Raw genomic sequence first — 19094 nt, 5'->3', positions numbered from 1 at the left:
AGCTCCCTCTTTAAGGTTGTCTACAGAAGTGTCATCATCCAGTGCTGGATAAATGAGTTGCCAGGAGAATGTTTTCCCATGAGGCTCCAGGCTGGACTCAGTAGATTGAGCTGGGCTCTGAAGGCAGAGAGAATCCTTCGGCTTCAGCTGATGATGGAATTTAATGCTGGATTAGCAGGTGCTGCACTAGGCCAGACCTCAGCCAGGAGAGTGTGAAGTTTGGCTGCCTGAAGTGCTGCCAGTGTGTGCCCAGGAGCTTCCCTGTGCTGCCAGCTCAGCTTCCAGGGACACCTCTCCATCACTTCCCCACCCTGTGCAGATCTTGCTCCTTCTGAGGTGACTCTTAGTCCCATCTAACTTTGCTGAAGGAAAACTGATATTCCCTGAGGAGGCACAGGCAGGATCAAAGAGGAGCAAGATCTTTATTCTGGAAGGTTTGGCTGGATTAGGCTCAGCTTTTATAAATATGCAGATCAAGTACCATGACCTACATTTCACTTCAAGGATATTTTATTAACTTTATTTTTTTGACTTGTCATGGCTTGAGTGTGGCTTGGCTGAATGGCTTCAGTCTGTTAACAGCCTTGGCCTTGACATCAGCTTGTGCTGTTAAGTAATTTGCAATTTGTTTCTTTAATTACAAATGCTCTTATTTTTCATATTGTCACAGTCTGCATGGCAGATACAGATTTTAAAAAACCACGTGCCTCAGCCATGAGGGATTTGTAGAAGCTGTGGCTCAGCTGGGAGTGCAGGCATGGGCCACACAGCCATCAGGACATCTGCAGGCAGAGGACAGGCACTCACTGGGAACACCAAAGAGAAAAGTGGGGTGCAGAGCTCTCAGCAAGAGGATGGAAGCCCAGTACTGCTGAAAAATCACATCCAAGGAGTCCCAAATGATGCAGCCACAGTTGTGAGCTGCAGATGAAGAAACCCCGTGTTTATCTCTCCTCAGCAGTTTCTGCTCTGCAATGAAAGCTGTGAATGTTTTGGAACCTCCAGAGCCATGAGGAGGCTGAGGCACCTTTGCAGGGAGATGTCTGAGGAGGAAACGCCCAGCCAAGGAGGAAAAACAAATTAAATAAAAGCTCTTGCTGTTTTCCTAATTGTTGCTGTTTCAAGTCAAAACACAAACAAAGAAACCTCAGAGGAGTTCACGGTGGGACAGGAGCTGTTTGCTGTGCTGGAGCCCTGGCTGGTTCCAGTAATGCTGCTCTCAGCACTGGGGCTGCTGCTGGTGCTTTTGGGGAGAACAAATGGGAGAGGCAAGCACTGAACCAAAAGACTGGGCTGGCAGCTCAGTGGGCTGGAGAGGCCATGGAGCCCTGGCCCTGAAGAACTCGGCCACAGAGGGAAGGAGAAGTTAATTAGATGGAATAAATCATGTCCCAGAGTGTGCTGGAATTGGGGCTCAGCAGAGCTGTGGTGGGTGAGGGCAGCTGTGCATGGGGGCACACAGCAGGCAGGGCACCCTTGTCTGGCCACACTGTCCCAGAATTGGGGCTGAGTATGGGATGACCCCCTGGCACCAGGGACATGTTCAGCAGAGCCAGTGGGAGGCTTTAGGCAGTGCAGGTTTAGCCTCAAGGTAAGAGGAAAATGTTGGGATATTTGGCAGGTCCAGCTGCCCTTCTCCTGCTGCACTTTTTTGCCTCAGCACCAACCCCTAGCAGGGGACATTGTCAGGGTGGTGGCTCAGGCATGACACGGGGCACTGGAGCACCTCTGCTCTGGAGACAGGGCTGGGAGAGCTGGGGGTATTCAGCCTGGAGAAGAGAAGGCTCCAGGGAGACCTAAGGTGCTGAAGGAGCTCCAGGAGAGCTGGAGAAGAACTTTGGACAAGGGATGGAAGGACAGGACAAAGGGGAATGACTTCAAACTGACAGAGGGCAGGGTTAGATGGGGTATTGGGAAGAAATTCTTCCCCAAGAAGGTGGGGAGGCCCTGGCACAGGTTGTCCAGAGAAGCTGTGGCTGCCCCATCCCTGGAAGTGTTCAAGACCAGGCTGGATGGAACTTGGAGCAACCTGGGCCAGTGGAAGGTGTCCCTGTCCATGGCAGGGAGTTTCAAGAAGATAATCTTTAAGGTTCCTTCCAACCCAAACCATTCTGTGACCCTGTGCCATGCAGGCACTGTGTGGCTGAGCCCAAGGGCTGCCTGCAGGCTGGCTCCTCCATGGGCACTGGGCATTCTGCTTTCATGTCCTGGTCCAGTCCCATGGAGCAGCCTGGGTGTGGAGCACAGCAGGAGCTCCTTTATCCTGCTCTGGCTCTGCCTGGCCAAACCACACATGCTCCAAAGCAGTGCAACTCTGATCTGAATAAATAAAAAGCTCTTCCAATTCCCCCCATCCCTCCCTTGCCTCACCCCCAGCTCTGAAAGAAAAAGGAGAGTTCAGGAGTTTCACACAGCATCCAGTTTCAGGCAAATGTTTTCTGTAAAGCTAATTGAAAGTGTTCCTCTGTGCTGTTCCCACTCACACGAGGCTGTGGTGATGTTCCTGTGCACCCCTGCTCTGGGACTCAGTGGCCACAGTCCAGCACACGCTGCTGAGAAAGGTCCTGAGTGATTACAGCAGGAGCTGGCAGGTTTTGTCAGATCCTCATAAACTCCTGGAGCTTTACAGCAACTGCCCAGCCCCAGAGAGCCGCCATGCCAAAGAATTTATGATGCAAATCTATGTCCCAGACTTGTCAGAGGTCAGCACCAAAAGGCTCAAATCAAAGGATTTGCATTGCATGAGCTGAGAGGGATGTGTGGCTCCCTGTTTTCAGCGAAGTCTCTCTCCCTTATCTCTCTCATCTTTGATGCTCCCCTGGCTCAGCAAGGCCCTGAGAGTGCCCAGGCTGGGAGCCACCTCCAGGGACCTGCACTGGAGACAGTGCAAAAGGCAGTGGCTGATGTCTGCATGTCCCCAAGGGTCCCTGGGCTGTTTGGATGGGCTGGATGTGTCCATAGGCAGCTGATGGCCCCCCCTGCCCCATGCCCTGCCTCCCCTGGTGCCAGGTTTGGGCACACACAGGGGCTGTGGCAGGAGCAAGGCTCCGTGCAAAGGCTCAGGTTTAGGGGCTGGGCATTGACTTTTGGTGAATTACCTTCATATTCTTAGTTTTCATGAATTACCTTCATATTCTTAGTTTTCATGAGTGTCACAAAGAGAGAGCCTGGAAAAACGCCCAAACACACCAGAAAGGAATCTAATTTCTTTTCGAGGGAGTTGCTGCAGAAAAACATTTGGGTTATTTGCTAAGCTTTAATAATGATACTTTACATTTGCATTGCAGCTTCCACCTAAGGGCATCTTGGCACAGCCAGTAATTAAACCTCCAAGTCCTTGTGAGGGAGACAAAGCCCTTTTCTAACATTTGACAGACAGCTAAACTTGGGGCCAGGGTCAGATTAAGTGGCATGCTCAGAGATGTACATTGAGTGTGCAGCAAATCCAAAATCAAACAAGAGCCTTGCTCAGCCCAAGGACACGTTTGGGATTCTGCTCCCTCTGCTCTGCTCCAGTTGGCTTTTGTAAGCCTCTGTGGTTTGATGGCAGTTCAGAGACATCCCTTCTTGGGATTAAATGCAGGAAGGTCTTTTGTCGGATTTAGGCAACAAGGCGAGCTAATTGCAAATTCAATTTTGGTTTAGAAATTGAAGCTCAGTCTCCATCACCTTAGCAGCCACTGAGTTATCTCTCAGGACTTTGCTCCAGCACTAAATTCATTTCAGGTCTGTTTTCTTTAGAGCTTTATGGTCAGTAATTAATGGTATAATTACACATCGACATAATGACGCCTCCTGACACGGCAAAGCTCAGGGGCAGGGCACTGAGTGTGGCTCATTGTTTGCTCCTGTTTCTTTATTTTGGAGGGTGAAAGCAGGCAGCTCTGGGCTCTGACAGTCCAACTCCAGTGGGGAAAACCCTTCTGCACCAACACTGTGTCCAAAGGCACCAGCAGCCCACAGAAACCCACATGTTCCTTTGCTGTGCTAGAGAGTGTCCTGTCATTTCTTACGGCTCACTGGGAAAATCCTGCATGGGGCAAACCAGGGGGAATCCAGCACACCTGGACTGGGGGCAGAGCTGCTTGAGCTGAAGGAGTTTTCTCTGTGCCTCTGGGTTCTTCCTGGGGTTTGCAAGTTTTCCCTCCATGCAGTGTCTTGGCTGAACAGAGATCTGGGTGCTGGGTGCTCTCAGGAGGTTCCAGGGTGCAGGTACAGACAAGCAGGGGCATGTGAAGGACTCTCAGGGCTCTCCTTCCAGCCAGGAGCTGCACTTGGTCATAGTTTCACTGCAGTGGTGCTGCTGGCACCTGGACCTGGATCTGCTCTCTGGTGCTCTTCAATTTCCCCATCAGGAAATGGGAACATCCATGGTGAGGACAGATCTCCTCACCCTGGATTATGGGGGACAGGCAGACCCCAGGGACACCTGGTGCAGTTATTTTAGGGTTTATTCCTGCTCAGGGTGACACTTAAACTCTGGGGTATTTCCTCTGCTTTCAAGTCATGCCATCCCTGTCTGGCCCTGCACATGGCCACCAGTGCCCCCTGAGCCCTGCCAACCATCAGGACACAGCCAGGCTGGAGGAACACTGGTTTCCCATGGCTCAGACCTTGGCTGCTCTTCCATCCCCATCTACTGGCCAGCCTGGAAAAGAGCTGCTGGGGAAATTCCACGTGGCTGCTCAGCTTGTGGCTGGGCATGCTGGGTCCTGGTGCCATCCCTGCTTGGATGGTGGGACCAGCGGTGGATTTGTCTATGAGGAGAAGGCAGTTCACTCTGATTTTTGGTGGGATTTTGCAAGACCCTGTGAAGTCTGTATGCAGAGAGGGAAATTACTTTTCCCTCAGCTGAGCGCTCAGCTCTCAGCTCTGATCAATGTTGGGTCTCTAACTCTCTCTGGGAGTTTCCTGTCCTCTTTCCTGTGCTGAGTTTTAGAGGAGAAAGTAATGCTAGACGGTCAGGAGTGGGACAGCATCCCCACTGCCCTGGCTCATGGTGAACTCTACACACCTTTGGTCAAATTCTCTGCTTTCTCTGTAGTTTTTTCCCCTCCCCAGGAGTGTGCCCATACCCCCACAGTCCCCCAGGGTAGCTGTGCTGGGTTTTCTCTGCCACCCCAGCAGGATGGGGAGCCCTGCATACCAAACCCGGGGTGAGGGTGTGTTTGTGTGAGCTCCAGCAGTGGCGGGGAATCACCTCTGAGGCTGTGGTGAGTCCCCAGGTACAGGCTGTCTGTCTGTCCCTGATCTCTAAATGCACACTGAGACTGACTGCCAGTTCTGTAACACAGCCTATCCTTACAATTATCTGTGATCCCCAGTGATACGAGACATTTAATCTGTGTCTCCTGACTTCTTGTCAGATTAATTACCATCAGCAGGAGTGTTTTCTGCTGTTTTCTGCTGTTTTCGGGGGAATCCAGTCATGGGAAAGTGGAGGAACAGCTCTGCTTATTTCAGCAGGGCTGGGAGGAGGACGGAGGGCACTGAGGGTCCTGTGGTGCTGCAGTGGGGCTCCTGCATGACCTGGGCTGGTGACCTTAGAGATCTTTTCCATGCTGATTCTATGGCCCCATGGCTTTGCAGGCAATGTTAGTGGCATAAAAATAATATTAAAAATATTCTGTGGAGTAGAAAGAGCTGGAAAAAAAAAATTGACACCTGATGCTGTTCTTCTCCCTTGTCTGAAATCCAATAGCTGAGCTCTGGGAACAGGCATGTCCATGCTATTACAGCTCAGACACTCCCAGCCCTTGTCTTGAACAGAAACTGGGAGGAAATTATCTTTCTAGAGCTCTGAAATGTTTTTGTGAGCTTATTGAAGCAGCAGGTATGGCTCTGCCATCTCACCCTGGGACCACAGCTCACGGCTCTGTTCCACCCTCCTGTAGTGGGGAGAACAGATGAAAATATCAAAACCCACATGGCATTAAGGCATTGTGTTAAAAGGCAGCGTTATAAAAACCTAAATGCTGCAGGAAAGCCTAATTTTGTAACATCCAAAGCTGTCTGATTTGCAGACACATCTCCTTGTGTGCAGGGGCTCCCCCGGTGCCGGTGCGGAGCCCTCAGGGCTCGGCCCGGGCAGGCCCCGGCCTGGGCCAGCAGGGACGGCGCGGGGGGAGAGGGGGAAAGGGAACGGGAAAAAGCGTCTGGAGAACGGCACGAGGCTCTTCCCTCTTCCCTCTGTGGGCAGTGATAAATTTGGCAGCTGCTGCAGGGACTGCGTGGGCTGTTTTCGTGTGTGTGCGACCCTCGCTGGTTTCTCAGGCTGCGGCCCCCTCCGAACGCGACCTAAGGGGTGGAAACCTAATCCTGTGTGTGGGCGGAGAGCCCATCCCGAGCGCTTTTGGGATGGCCGGGTTTATCCTCGGTAAATCCAAACGGATGCTGAGCAGGGAGAGCCCATCCCGAGCTTTTGGGATGGCCGGGTTTATCCTCGGTAAATCCAAACGGATGCTGAGCAGGGAGAGCCCATCCCGAGCTTTTGGGATGGCCGGGTTTATCCTCGGTAAATCCAAACGGATGCTGAGCAGGGAGAGCCCATCCCGAGCTTTTGGGATGGCCGGGTTTATCCTTGGTAAATCCAAATGGGTGCTCAGCAGGGAGAGCCCATCCCGAGCACTTTTGGGGTTGCCGGGTTTATCCTCAGGAAATCCAAACGGGTGCTCCACAGTGGGGAATGCTTGTAGTACACATCAGGGATCCGGGCAAGAAAAGCAGAGAAAGGAGGGAGATGCTGAGGCTGTGGGGAGCAGCAAGCAGAGATGCCAAGCCCTGCTTCTCCCACATCTGATCAGGAACCCGACGTGCTCTGACCCAACAGCAGCAGGGGCTCTTCGCTGTCTGGGGTCTGTGTACAAATCACAAACAGGACAGGACTGTTGGGAATGTGCCTTGAGCTGGTTTATTTTCCAGCATCAGTCTCATTCCATGGCTATGACAATGGGAAGATGCCAGCAGCTCACATCCCAGGCAGCAGACTAAGAACTTAATGTTACAACTTACTTTATAAGTTTTTTGACCAATCACCCAAAGCAAAAGCACATTGACAGTAGTTCCATCCAACCACAAAAAGGTTAAAACAATGCTTGCTTATTTCAAATACAATACCTGCTTGTGAGCCTTAAAACACAATGCACAGAGCTCCATTATTAAGCTTAGAACTTCTTAATATCTCACTAGATAAACTTTTCTGCAGCTTAGGGAGTTATTCTAGACAAGTGTTAATACACAGACCATTGTTCTATTTGTCCTTACTTTTCTACTTACATAATTTTTCTGCTGACCAATCTCATGGCTGCTGCTTAGCTCCAATCACAGTTCTGCTGTCTCTGAGGCTGCCTTTTGCAGCTTTCCCCAAACCCTCTGATTTTATGGATTCCCTCAAGGCTCATCATTTGCACCGGTGTCACCCCATGCCCTGGCAAATGACACTTTCTCTGCTGTGGGTTGGGAGGGTGCTGTGATGATGTGCTGGTGTTCACCACCTCCTCCTCCCCACTGGCTGTAGCCAAGGGATAGCCTGGAGAAAAGGAGACTCAGGGCTGCCCTCATCACTCTCACAGCTCCTGAAAGGGGCCTGTGCTCAGCTGGGGCTGGGCTCTTTCTCCAGCAGCACTGACACAACCAGAGCACACAGCCCCGAGCTGCACCAAGGGAAATACAGGTTGGATATCAGGAAAAAAGTGTTTTACAGAAAGGGTGATAAAGTTCTGGAATGGCTGCCCAGGGAGGTGGTGGAGTCCCCATCCCTGGGTGTGTTTAACAAAGCCTGGATGTGGCACTGGGTGCCAGGGTTTAGTTGAAGTGTCAGGGAACAGGTTGGGCTTCATGATCTTGAAGGTCTCTTCCAACCTTGTGATTCTGTGACTTCATGATCTTTGAGGTCTTTTCCAACCCAGTGATTCCGTGAATTCTGTGGATTCTGTGAAGTATGGATGCAATGCCTCCAGCCAGCAGCATCACTTGGGATAGAAAACCCCCTTGTGGGCTCATCCCTGTGCTGTGCATAGCAGACCATAGCTGCAGGCAGCTCTGGGTGGATGTGTTGGAGAGGATAGACTGCAGCTCACAAAAGATAACCCTAAATTCACTCTTTTCTTAAGGCAGAGTCTCCCTTGAACAAATCCATGAAGATGCTGAGGGGGGAACAGCTAACTCTGCATGGAGTGCAGGAAATGCCTGCCTGGGAAGCTCTTGAGTTCAGTGGTGTGGTTGGAGGCACTTTGTTCTTTTCCAAAAACTAGATAAAATCTAAGGTATTTTCCCAGAAAAATCTCAGTGTCTTTGCCCTCTCCCTGACAGAAGCTGCAGAGCAGAAGTGCATTTGGGGCCCCATGGGCTTTTCCCATGGAGCGCTTGGCTTGTTAAAATATTTGACATCAGAGTTCTTTATTACCTGCAATAAAAAGCCTCTGCTAATCTTTAACATGCAGTGTGTCAGAGAAAATGGATTGCATTAAAAACCTGTTTATGGGAGTGTTACTAAAACTTGTAAAAAGGAGTAAAAGTGAATGATGACTGAAAAACTTCACTTTGTAACAGCAAAGGTGCTGCCCAGCCAGGCCGTGCCCAGTGTAGTCCAGACCTGAACCCAAGGCTCAGTGCAAGGAGGAACTAGCACCTCTCCCCCTCTCCCCCTTTGATTGCCAGAGATTCCCAAGCCTGCTGCTTTGCTCCCCAGCAGTCTTAACTCAAAACTTCTTCAGCAAACCACCCCCAAGACATGTCTGTGTTGAAGAGCACAGCATGTCTGGGGGCATGACTCGAGCTCCAGCACTGCCCTGTCCCTCTGACACTTGGGTTCAGCATTTTTTGACATCTTTCCCTCTTTTATGTAGTTTGGAGAAGTTTGAATGTTACAAAATTGTGCTTTCCTGCAGCATTTAGGTTTTTATAATGCTGCCTTTAACACAATGCCTTAATGCCTTGTGGGTTTTGATATTTTCATCTGTTCTCCCCACTACAGGAGGGTGGAACAGAGCCGTGGGCTGTGGTCCCAGGGTGAGATGGCAGAGCCATACCTGCTGCTTCAATAAGCTCACAAAAACATTTCAGAGCTCTAGAAAGATAATTTCCTCCCAGTTTCTGTTCAAGACAAGGTCTGGGAGTGTCTGAGCTGTAATAGCATGGACATGCCTGTTCCCAGAGCTCAGCTATTGGATTTCAGACAAGGGAGAAGAACAGCATCAGGTGTCAAATTTTTTTTTTCCAGCTCTTTCTACTCCACAAAATATTTTTAATATTATTTTTATTGCATTGTAGATAAACAGCAAATGGATGGGTTCCCATGAGAATCAGGGTCTATCCACCATTCACATCAATTTAGCCAAAGGGAAAGTACAGTTGCATGAGAGACTTCAGTTCTTTAGGGCTGAAATTTCCCCTCTTTTTATGATTTCATTATATTTACCAAAGCTGGTTCACATTAAGCCATGAAGCCAGTGCTGCATTACCCCATGGCTGGGGGGAGGAATGGGAAAGGGTTATTCCAACAATATTATCACCCCAACTGCTGCTGACAGCAGCTCTCAGCAGGGCAGGGACGTTGAGGGGGCTGCAGGACCCTCTTCTGCATGATTGTATAGTGGGATCAACGTGTCCTTGCTTTCCCCAATGCTTTGATCTGCAAGAGGCTGTTTGAAGTGGTCCAAAGCAGCATGTTTATGGCAGCATTGCTCTGCCCTAGGCTTGGGAGATGCACCATGGCTCTGTGTGCCACCAGCCCTGGAGAAAAATGCACCATGGCTCTGTGTGTGCCATCAGGCCTGGAGAAAAATGCACCATGGCTCTGTGTGTGCCATTAGGCCTGGAGAAAATTGAGCCATGGCTGTGTGTGTGTGCCATCAGCCCTGGATAAAAATGAATCATGGCTGTGTGTGTGCCATCAGCCCTGGAGAAAAATGCACCATGGCTTTGTGTGTGCCATTAGACCTGGAGAAAAATGCACCATGGCTGTGTGTGTGCCATCAGGCCTGGAGAAAAATGAGCCATGGCTGTGTGTGTGCCATTAGACCTGGATAAAAATGAACCATGGCTCTGTGTGTGCCATCAGCCCTGGATAAAAATGCACCATGGCTCTGTGTGTGTGCCATCAGGCCTGGAGAAAAATGAGCCATGGCTCTTTGTGCCATCAGGCCTGGAGAAAAATGCACCATGGCTCTGTGTGTGCCAACAGGCCTGGAGAAAAATGAGCCATGGCTCTGTGTGTGCCATCAGACCTGGAGAAAAATGAGCCATGGCTCTGTGTGCCAACAGCCCTGGATAAAAATGAACCATGGCTGTGTGTGTGCCAACAGCCCTGGAGAAAAATGCACCATGGCTGTGTGTGTGCCATCAGCCCTGGAGAAAAACTCCAGTGCTTGTCTTGTGCTGCCTCATCCCCAGCTGGGAGGGAAATGCCAGCTGCCTCAGATGCTTGTGCAGGACAGGGATGTTGGTTTTACCTTGTTGGCCTGGGTGTGGTTTGGGCACTCTGAGTCTGGTCATGAATTCAATAGATCAGCTGACCTGTGGATATGGTGGCCTCATCAATGTGTGGTGATTTCCAGGAGGTCCCAGGTGGGTACACTCTGGGAAAGTGGTTTGTGATGCTGTTGAGGGCTGGGGCAGGGAGAGTGAGCATGAGGTCAACAATAGCATGTGTGTGACCCACAGGAAATCTCCATCCATGTGTGATGCTGATGAATTTGGTGACAGAGCCAGCAAACAGCAGTGTAAGGAGTGGGAAGAAGATGTGGGAAAGAGCTGATGGATGCAAAAGGCATCGCAGAGCTGGAGCATCTTCTGCAACTGCAGTCAGGATAATGTCTGGAGGTGCCATGTGGGGAGATGAGTGATGTCAGACAGACCCAGAGGGGACCCCACTCTGTGCTACATCTAACCCTGGCAGTTACAGCATTAGATCTGGAAGAATTTCTTGCTTTTATGCTAGAAACTGAGACCTCAGAGCAAGGACCCTGCCAGATGAGGCCTGGAGAGAAAAATTCTTTTCTGTGGTTGCATTTTTGAGAAACCAAAAGTCAGAGGGTGGTTCTTCAAAGGCAGGCCCTGCTCTGCAGATGGGCTGCATCCCAGTCCCAAGCATCTCCCTCTGGTGAGCACAGACCAGGCTGGAGCTGCTCAGAGCTGAGCTGCTTCCTGCAGTCATGTGTGAAGCAGCTGTAGGAAATCTGTAGGTGAAGGGTTGGAAGTGGAGCTGGGATCTCCCTGAGGGTGTTCATATGGCATTTAGAGCAGGCTGTGGAGGATGAGGCTTTGGTTTGGGGAGCCCCAGCAGGGTTCTGGGGGGTGTTGCTCATCCCCTGTGTGCCTGGTGGGGCTGGCACAGCCCCTGATCTCCAAGGGATCAGTGGTTTATCACTGGGACACCTTTTAATGGGATGGCAGCTGGAGTCAGTGTTGTGTGAGTCCAGGCTCACGGGGTGCTCAGACCTGTGTCCTCTGGGCCTCCTTCCAGCTCCTGGCTTGGCCAGTGTGTCACCCTTCCATGTGACCCAGGGTGACACACAGGCTGTGTCCCTTCCCTGGGCACTGCCCTGCTCTGAGCTGTGTGCAGGAGCTGAAACCCCATGGGTGAGCAGAGCCATGAACCTGCTCAGCAGGAAATGCAGCCTCCTTATGTCACTGAAATCCGCTCCCCACCTCTTGGCCTGAGGCTAGGGCTGGGCAGGGGGGATCAACAGAGGCTCAGTGCTGTCAGTGAGGAAGTCAGGAGGTGAGATGGGAGCAGTCTTGGTGCTCTGGGGGGTGGCAGACCTCTCACAGGAGGAGTTTCTGAATGTCTCCCTAACTGCAGCATGGTACCTTGCATGCTGCATGGAACAGAGGGAAGGATTCTGCATCTGAGCTCTTCCCTATCCCTCACCAGAGCCAGGAGCTGGTGGCACTGGGACTGTGCTCTCCATGTGTGTGCCCAAGCACCTGTGCTCCCCTCTCTGCCACGACCCCATCAACACAGCAGGGCTGGAGCCAGCCTGCCCCTGGAGACCCTGAGTGTTTCCCAGTTCTCCATGCCCTGCGTGGGCTGAGTCGCCATCTCCTGGCTGTAAAACCCAGCAGAAGGTTTCCTCTCACACCCTGCAGCCTCTCCCTGGCTTCTTGCTGCTCCCTCCAGCTGGGAGATGCTGAAAGGCTCCAGTGCCTCTCTGATCTGTCACAGAGGGGAGCAGAGATTTCCCCCTTTGTGCCTCAATTAAACACAGAATTTGCCTCCTGGAGCAGGGTGGAGGCTTGGTGCCCCCAAACCTTCTCTGGCAGGAATTTATGGCACCTGTTGGGAGCTCCCACCATGGTGTCCTCCCTCAGGGGCCTCCTGGCATCTGCTGAGAGGGAGCAAGCAGCACATGGTGCCCTCGGGCCGAGGTGGAGCTGAATGCCTCCTTTGACACCAAGAACCAGACCGAAACTATGTCAATGGGGAGAGCCAGGGAGGATTTTCCTGTTTTTCCTGTTGGAGGCTTTGAACTGTGTCCTGCAGGGTCAGTGCACGGGGAGACACCTTGGGCTGGGATGGGGAGGGTCTGAAATCTTAGACTCTGGGAAAGGGGAGACCAATTTGCCTGGGAGAGCCCTGAGAGCCCATCCATCTCCAGGGCATTAGCCAGGAAGAAGAATTTGGGGGCAAGTAGTGACCCATGATGTATTCCAAAAGCTGCAATGCCATTTTGGCTGGTTCAGCTGCTACAGGTAAGAGTGGGGTTTGGAAGGAAAACTTTGAATGCCCCAAAGCCTTGGGCATCTAGACACACTGATGTAACTTGAAGGGGACCCCTGGGCTGCAAGCCAGCTCTGGGTTTGGGAATCCCACATGGATGTTCTGAGATGTGCTCTAAGATGCTCTCTGCCCAGAGCAGGCGGTGGCCCCAAGTCAAGAGTGCAATGAAGGTACAGCTGAGTCTGTAGGGACAAAGTTTTGGGGTCAGGGGGTTTCCCAAGGCTCAGTGATTCCTTCTCCTGGTTTTGTACAAAGAGGCCAGCACAGGACCTCAAATCTCCCAGGTCCTGTCCAAAAGTGGGTAAAAGCTGCTGGGAGAAGGTGGCAGCCCAGCTCAGGACAAGCAGGCACAGCTGTGGGGTGGCTTGTTACACTGATTCAGACCCTTCTGCTGCAAGGGCTGCACTCTGAGTTTATTGCTGTATAAACCATAAAGATAACAAAAGCTGATAGCACAGCACTGTTTCTCCTGGTGTAGAAAGGTGTTTTATACTGTGGCTTGTGGTTCTGCCAGTGGAGCAAGGGGGAGGTCATACCTGCAGGGCTCCTTCATAATCCTCAGCTTCAAAGTTGTCTGCAGGACAAACTGGGGAGCAGTGCTGGGGGTTAAATCAGCTCTGCCAGAAATGCTGGGCTCTGGGCCAGCAGCAGATCCCCCCCCACCAAAAATGGGTGTGAAAAGAAATGCTCTTTTGGTGTCCCTGGGTGTCTCAGGATTCTGCTGAATCAGACAAGTCAGTTCAGGGTTGTGGCTTTCTCCATACAGGACTTACAGAGACACCAAGCCTCCCCTGGTGGGCTTTCCCTGCCACCCTTTGCCCAGTCTGGTTATTGCTGCAGCAAAGGGATTTATTGGTGTCAGGTTGTGAGTTTTAGTAGCCCAAAGGAAATCCCTGCCAGATTTAAGCTGGAGCACCAGAGTGATTTTTATTCTTCTGCTGACATCTAGTGTGTGAAAACCTGTAGCACAGTGTACTCAGTGGGTTGGGAAATCTGGGTATGGGAGAAAAAAAGGGCTTTTTCTTGCCATATTCAGATACCAGCATCTTCCTCCTCTGTAGGAGCCTCAGTGACCCAGGTGACCACCAGCAAGGGGGGATCCTGCAGGCTGGTATTTCCAGGTAGAGCTGCTGAAAATCAATCCTAAGCAGAGCAGGAGGATGAATTAGAAGTGGATTGTCATCCAAGCCTCTTGCTTGAGGCACTGTGTTTGTTGGGTGTGAATGTGTCAGTGGAAGGAAGGAGCTGCTGTGTTATCACAAGGTGACATTGCATTTGTGTCCTCTGCTCAGGGCTGGGATGGCAGCTTGTGCAGGAAGCTCAGAGCTGTGCATCCCTGCTGGATGGGGAGAACAGGGCAAGGGAAGGTGGAGCAGTGACTCCTTGGGTTTGGCTTCTCCCCCTTATTCTGCTTCTGGCCTGGTTTCCAAAAGTTATCTCAGGTCAGTGAGTTCTCCTGTTAAATAAGGACCTTTTAATGTCTGGTAGTGAATGAGGCTTGTTAATGTCAGCAAATATCCTGGGCTGGTATTCCTGTGTGGTGTTTGTGAGGTCCCTAGGACGAGGTGAGAGATGAGGAATTTGACTCTATGTTTTTAGAAGGCTGATTTATTATTTTATGATATGATATGATAAGAATGCTATAGTAAAACTATACTAAAGAAAGAGAAAGGATACATCAGAAGGCTTAACAAGAATGAATAATAAAAACCTGTGACTCTTTCTAGAGTCTTGACACACTGGCCATGATTGGCCATTAAATAAAACAATTCACATAGAACTAATCAAACATTCACCTGTTGGTAAACAACGTCCAAACCACATTCCAAAGCAGCAAACACAGGAGCAGCAATCAGATAATTATTGTTTTCATTTCTCTTTGAGGCTTCTCAGCTTCCCAGGAGAAAAATCCTGGGCAAAGAAGCTTTTTCAAAAAATATAACAATAGCATTCCTGCCCTCTGTCTCAATCCACAGAATTTTGGGATCTGCAGGTTGCTAGAGGTGCCCTGGAGATGGGGTTGGGATCTGTGGCTCCATCTCCTGATGCTGCACACGAGGGGTACAGTGCAGCCTGTGGAGGTGACAGGACACTGCCTGTGGCTCCATCTCCTGATGCTGCACACGAGGGGCACAGTGCAGCCTGTGGAGGTGACAGGACACTGCCTGTGGCTCCATCTCCTGATGCTGCACACGAGGGGCACAGTGCAGCCTGTGGAGGTGACAGGACACTGCCTGTGGCTCCATCTCCTGATGCTGCACACGAGGGGCACAGTGCAGCCTGTGGAGGTGACAGGACACTGCCTGTGGCTCCATCTCCTGATGCTGCAGAGGAGGGGCACAGTGCAGCCTGTGGAGGTGACAGGACACTGCCTGTGGCCCCATCTCCTGATGCTGCACACGAGGGGCACAGTGCAGCCTGTGGAGGTGACAGGACTCTGTCTGCCCTTGGCACTGCCCCAGCACATTTCCCTCCCTGGTGCTTTATTTTTTTTCATTTCCGTGTGTTTCTCCTCTGCTGTGACAGGAGCCCAGCTTTCAGCCTGCAGGGCTGTTACCGCTTTATCACCCTTGCCACCCCTCCAGCATTCACCTTGCTGCTCTGGAGCACCAGGAGTGACCCAAACTCAGGCTTGAGATGGGAAGCTCTGCACATCCCTGTTGGAGTTCAGGACATCCCTCTGGCTGTCCTGGATTGCCCAAACCCCTGCCAGGGGGCTCAGGGACCCTGGCACAGAGCCCAGGACCCCTGTGACTTTGATTATGACCCATGGAAAAAATGACCAACCTTATATGAGGATCTATAGCCACAAAAGTCTAAGTAGAATAACAATTAGTTTGTCATGGGTTGAAAAATAGATTTTTTTTGGTTTTTAGAATGGGGGTTCAGGGGGCAAGATGGAGGAATCTGGGCGTGTCCAGCCTTTCTCCTTCTTCTTCATGGCCTCCATCTTCTGCTGTGCTGTTGGCACTTTTGGATTGGTTTAGAGTAGAGGCTCACTGTCTAACATAGGTGATGGGTATTGGGAAGTTATTGTAAATATTGTACATGTAGTTTTTAGTATAAAAAGATAACACCACCCTGAGGGCAGGCACTGTGCCTCTGTCTGACCTGCTGAATGGACCTTGGCAGGCCAGGAGAAAGAATTTTATAGATAAGAAACAATAAAAAACCTTGAGACTGAGAACTGAAGAGTCCTGACTCCTTCTTCAACCACCGGGCTGGGAAAAGAGACTTTGTAACACATCTTGGGGTCACTGTGAGCAGTTAAAGCCCTGAGACATCCCAAAGGTCATCAAGGATGGAGTGGAGCTGCCCTGTGTCCTGACTGGTCTTGTCCCTATGGCAGTGGTCACCCAGGGGGGCTCCTGCCCCATAGGAGAGTGCTGGTCCCTTGTTCCAGCCTGGTAAATCCTCCTGACTCTGTTATGGGACATCTGGTGGCTTCAGGGCTCTGTCATGTCACATCACAGGATGGAGCCAAGCAAATGCTCCCCTGTCCTCACATGTCAAATGTGCTTTAAGGTACAAAGTGCTGTGGGAAATCTCATGCTGAAGGTTTTACACTGCTGCTCACATGATTTTATTTTGTACAAAACCTCTCAAATCTTGCCAGAAGTCAAGGTTTATTTCCCCATCCTGAGGGTATTTAATCCTCATCTCATTAACTTCGATTTTCATGTACAATTGCTGAGGAGAGAAAACAACCAAAACATTTTGTCTTAGGGAACAGATCAGACATAAATTTATCCTGCAGCCATCCAAGATGCTTATCAGCATGTTCTTCTCCCTTGCTGCATGAGCTTGCAGAAAAACTGGTTTTGCTTGGCTTTGGCTTTCTGAAAAAAGAAATGATTGCTGGAGAAATTCCTTGGGTAGCACACCCGTGCTTAGGATGGGTTGGTGGTTTGAGATGGGATCAAATCGAGGTACCCTGGGCAATGGAAGGATTTCAATCTTGAAAAGGAGAGATTTTTTTTTTCCCAACAGTTTATTCAGAAAAGCGACCTCTGAATGGGGTGTGACTTACTTCTGCAGTTAAAACCATCTGCTTCTTGCTTTCAGCCACAACCAGCCCAGGTTTATAAAATAAAAAAATAGGTGTTAAGTGTGATTATGAAGCCAAATCTCACACTCTCCCTCACATTCTGCTGGGGCTGTAGCCAGACACAGGCTGTCTGGAGGCAGAGCACATCAGGGCATTCCACCAGCCCCATGCTCAGCTTTGCTCTGAGCAATGGGTAAAACCAGCTCTGGTAAAATCACAGTTTTGCAAGGTTGGAATGAATTCTGCTTTAAAACTGCTTGAAAACCAAACTTCTGCCAAAAGGAACTTTTGCCAAATATTATGCCAGCAAAAAAATAATAGGAAAGGGCAATTATTTCTTCCCATTTTGGTAATTTCCATCCACCATTCCCCGGTGATTCCTACCACATGTATGAGGTCAGTACAGAGAAAAATGCCCCCACTGTACACACTCTTTTTCCAGCAGTTTTTAAAGTCATGGATGGCAGGATTTGCATTTGTAAAAGGTGCATAGCCTGAGTTTACTTATTAACAAAAGTTTTTTCCTTGCTGCTGCAGCTGCAGTGTGCCATACCCACCTGAAGATGCCTCTGACACAAGCTTTGTAGCCAAAACCAGGGAGCTCTTTCTTAGGAGTGCTGTGAAGTCAGGAATTCCTCCAGGTGGATGTTGTTCCCAGTGTTTACATTAGGCTGAAGGATGAACTGTCTCTAACCAGCTGAGCTGTGGAGTCTGATAGCTGTTTTTACTTAATTTTTTGCAAAGTTGCATCTGAGGGCTTATCTTGCTTATAAACAGCTCAGTGCTGTCACCAAGTGGAAAAAGCAAATCCCAGAAAATTGCACATGAGCCAGCATAGCCCAGCAGTGCAGCATTGCCTTTCTGCATGGTAAGGTTTGGATTTGTAACATCACACTGGCTGCTGGGACAGCAAGCACAACAGGCCAGCAAATTCATGGATTTTTTTTCCCTTTAATTTGCTAAAAGTGGAACTTTCCAGAAGTCCTGATAAAACCTCCCTGGAGAACGTGTTTCAAATCCAGGAGGGGCTTTCTTGTCAGGCCCAGAGAGAATGAGAAACAGCCAGATAAAAAGGGCATGAACCCACAGTGTGAGCAACAAAGACCAAACTCCCTGCCCATCTCACTGCAGACAAGATGCATGAACTCAGCATCCTGGGGAGTCCCCCAAGACCGGGGTCAGGCTGGGAGCTGACTCTGCTTTATCTCCTGCTGAATAATTCCAGGTCTCATCTTGACAGGGAATGGGAGAAGCGTGGTGATTACAAGATGTTTTCAGAGCTGCCAGCGCTGTTCTTGCCCCGCTCCAGTGACAGGTTGTGATGAGGCATTAGCAGGTTGTGGGATGATCAAAGGCACAGGGGAGGAATTCCCTGCACCAAGAGGGATGCTGGGTCTCTCTCCAATGCCACCTTAGAGCAGAGAGCAAGACAGGCAGAGGTTTTATGCTTCCCCACTTTGAATTTGTCCTGGCCTTTCCTCACAGTGATGAACAGCAGCAGTCAGCCCATAGTGATTTAGTATGTGGAAAGCCTGGGCTTTATCGGTGTCCCTATCCCGGCTCCTTTTAAGTCTCCAGTAGAAATCTCAGCAAGATAAAAACTGTCTGAGTTTGGATCCACACAGGGTAATGTGGCTGAGCCTCATAAATCCCAGCAGGGTACAAATATCACCCCATTTGCCTCAGCAAAAGCAAAACTACTGGGTACCAGTAATGAAGAGAAGAGCTTGTGCTGCCTGGATCAGTGTTGGAAAGTGCTTTGCACCCCAAATGCCAGCAGAGATGTGTCACAGACGTGTTTTATGAAAAATCCTTTCATCAGGATCTTTTCTCCTGAGAAGCCTCAGAAACAAAATGTAACCAATGGTTATCTGCTGCTGTGGAATGTGGCAGGTGCATCTTTGATTGGTCTCATGTGGTTGTTTCTAATTAATGGTCAATCACAGCCCAGGTGTCTCAGACTCTCTGGTCAGTCACAATATTTTATTATAATTCCATTCCATTCCATTTCTTTCAAGCCTTCTGATGAAGTCCTTTCTTCTATTCTTTTAGTATAGTTTTAATATATCATTTTCTTTTAATATAATATACATCATAAAATAATAAATCAGCCTTCTGAAATATGGAGTCAAGATTCTCATCTCTTCTCTCGTCCTGGCACCCTTGTGAACACCACCACAGAGATGGGACTCCAGCACTAATCTTGTGGTGCTGGTGGTGTTCTCGCAGTTTCAGGCAGGAATAATTTCTCATTTAAATGAGAGTTGAGCCATGCAAAGCAGCCCTAATGCCTGTAGGCGGCAGGAGAGCGTGTCTGATGCGAGC

The sequence above is a fragment of the Molothrus aeneus genome, chromosome 25 (assembly GCF_037042795.1).
Source record: "Molothrus aeneus isolate 106 chromosome 25, BPBGC_Maene_1.0, whole genome shotgun sequence".
NCBI lineage: Eukaryota > Metazoa > Chordata > Aves > Passeriformes > Icteridae > Molothrus > Molothrus aeneus.
Note: the sequence above shows the minus strand (reverse complement) of the source record.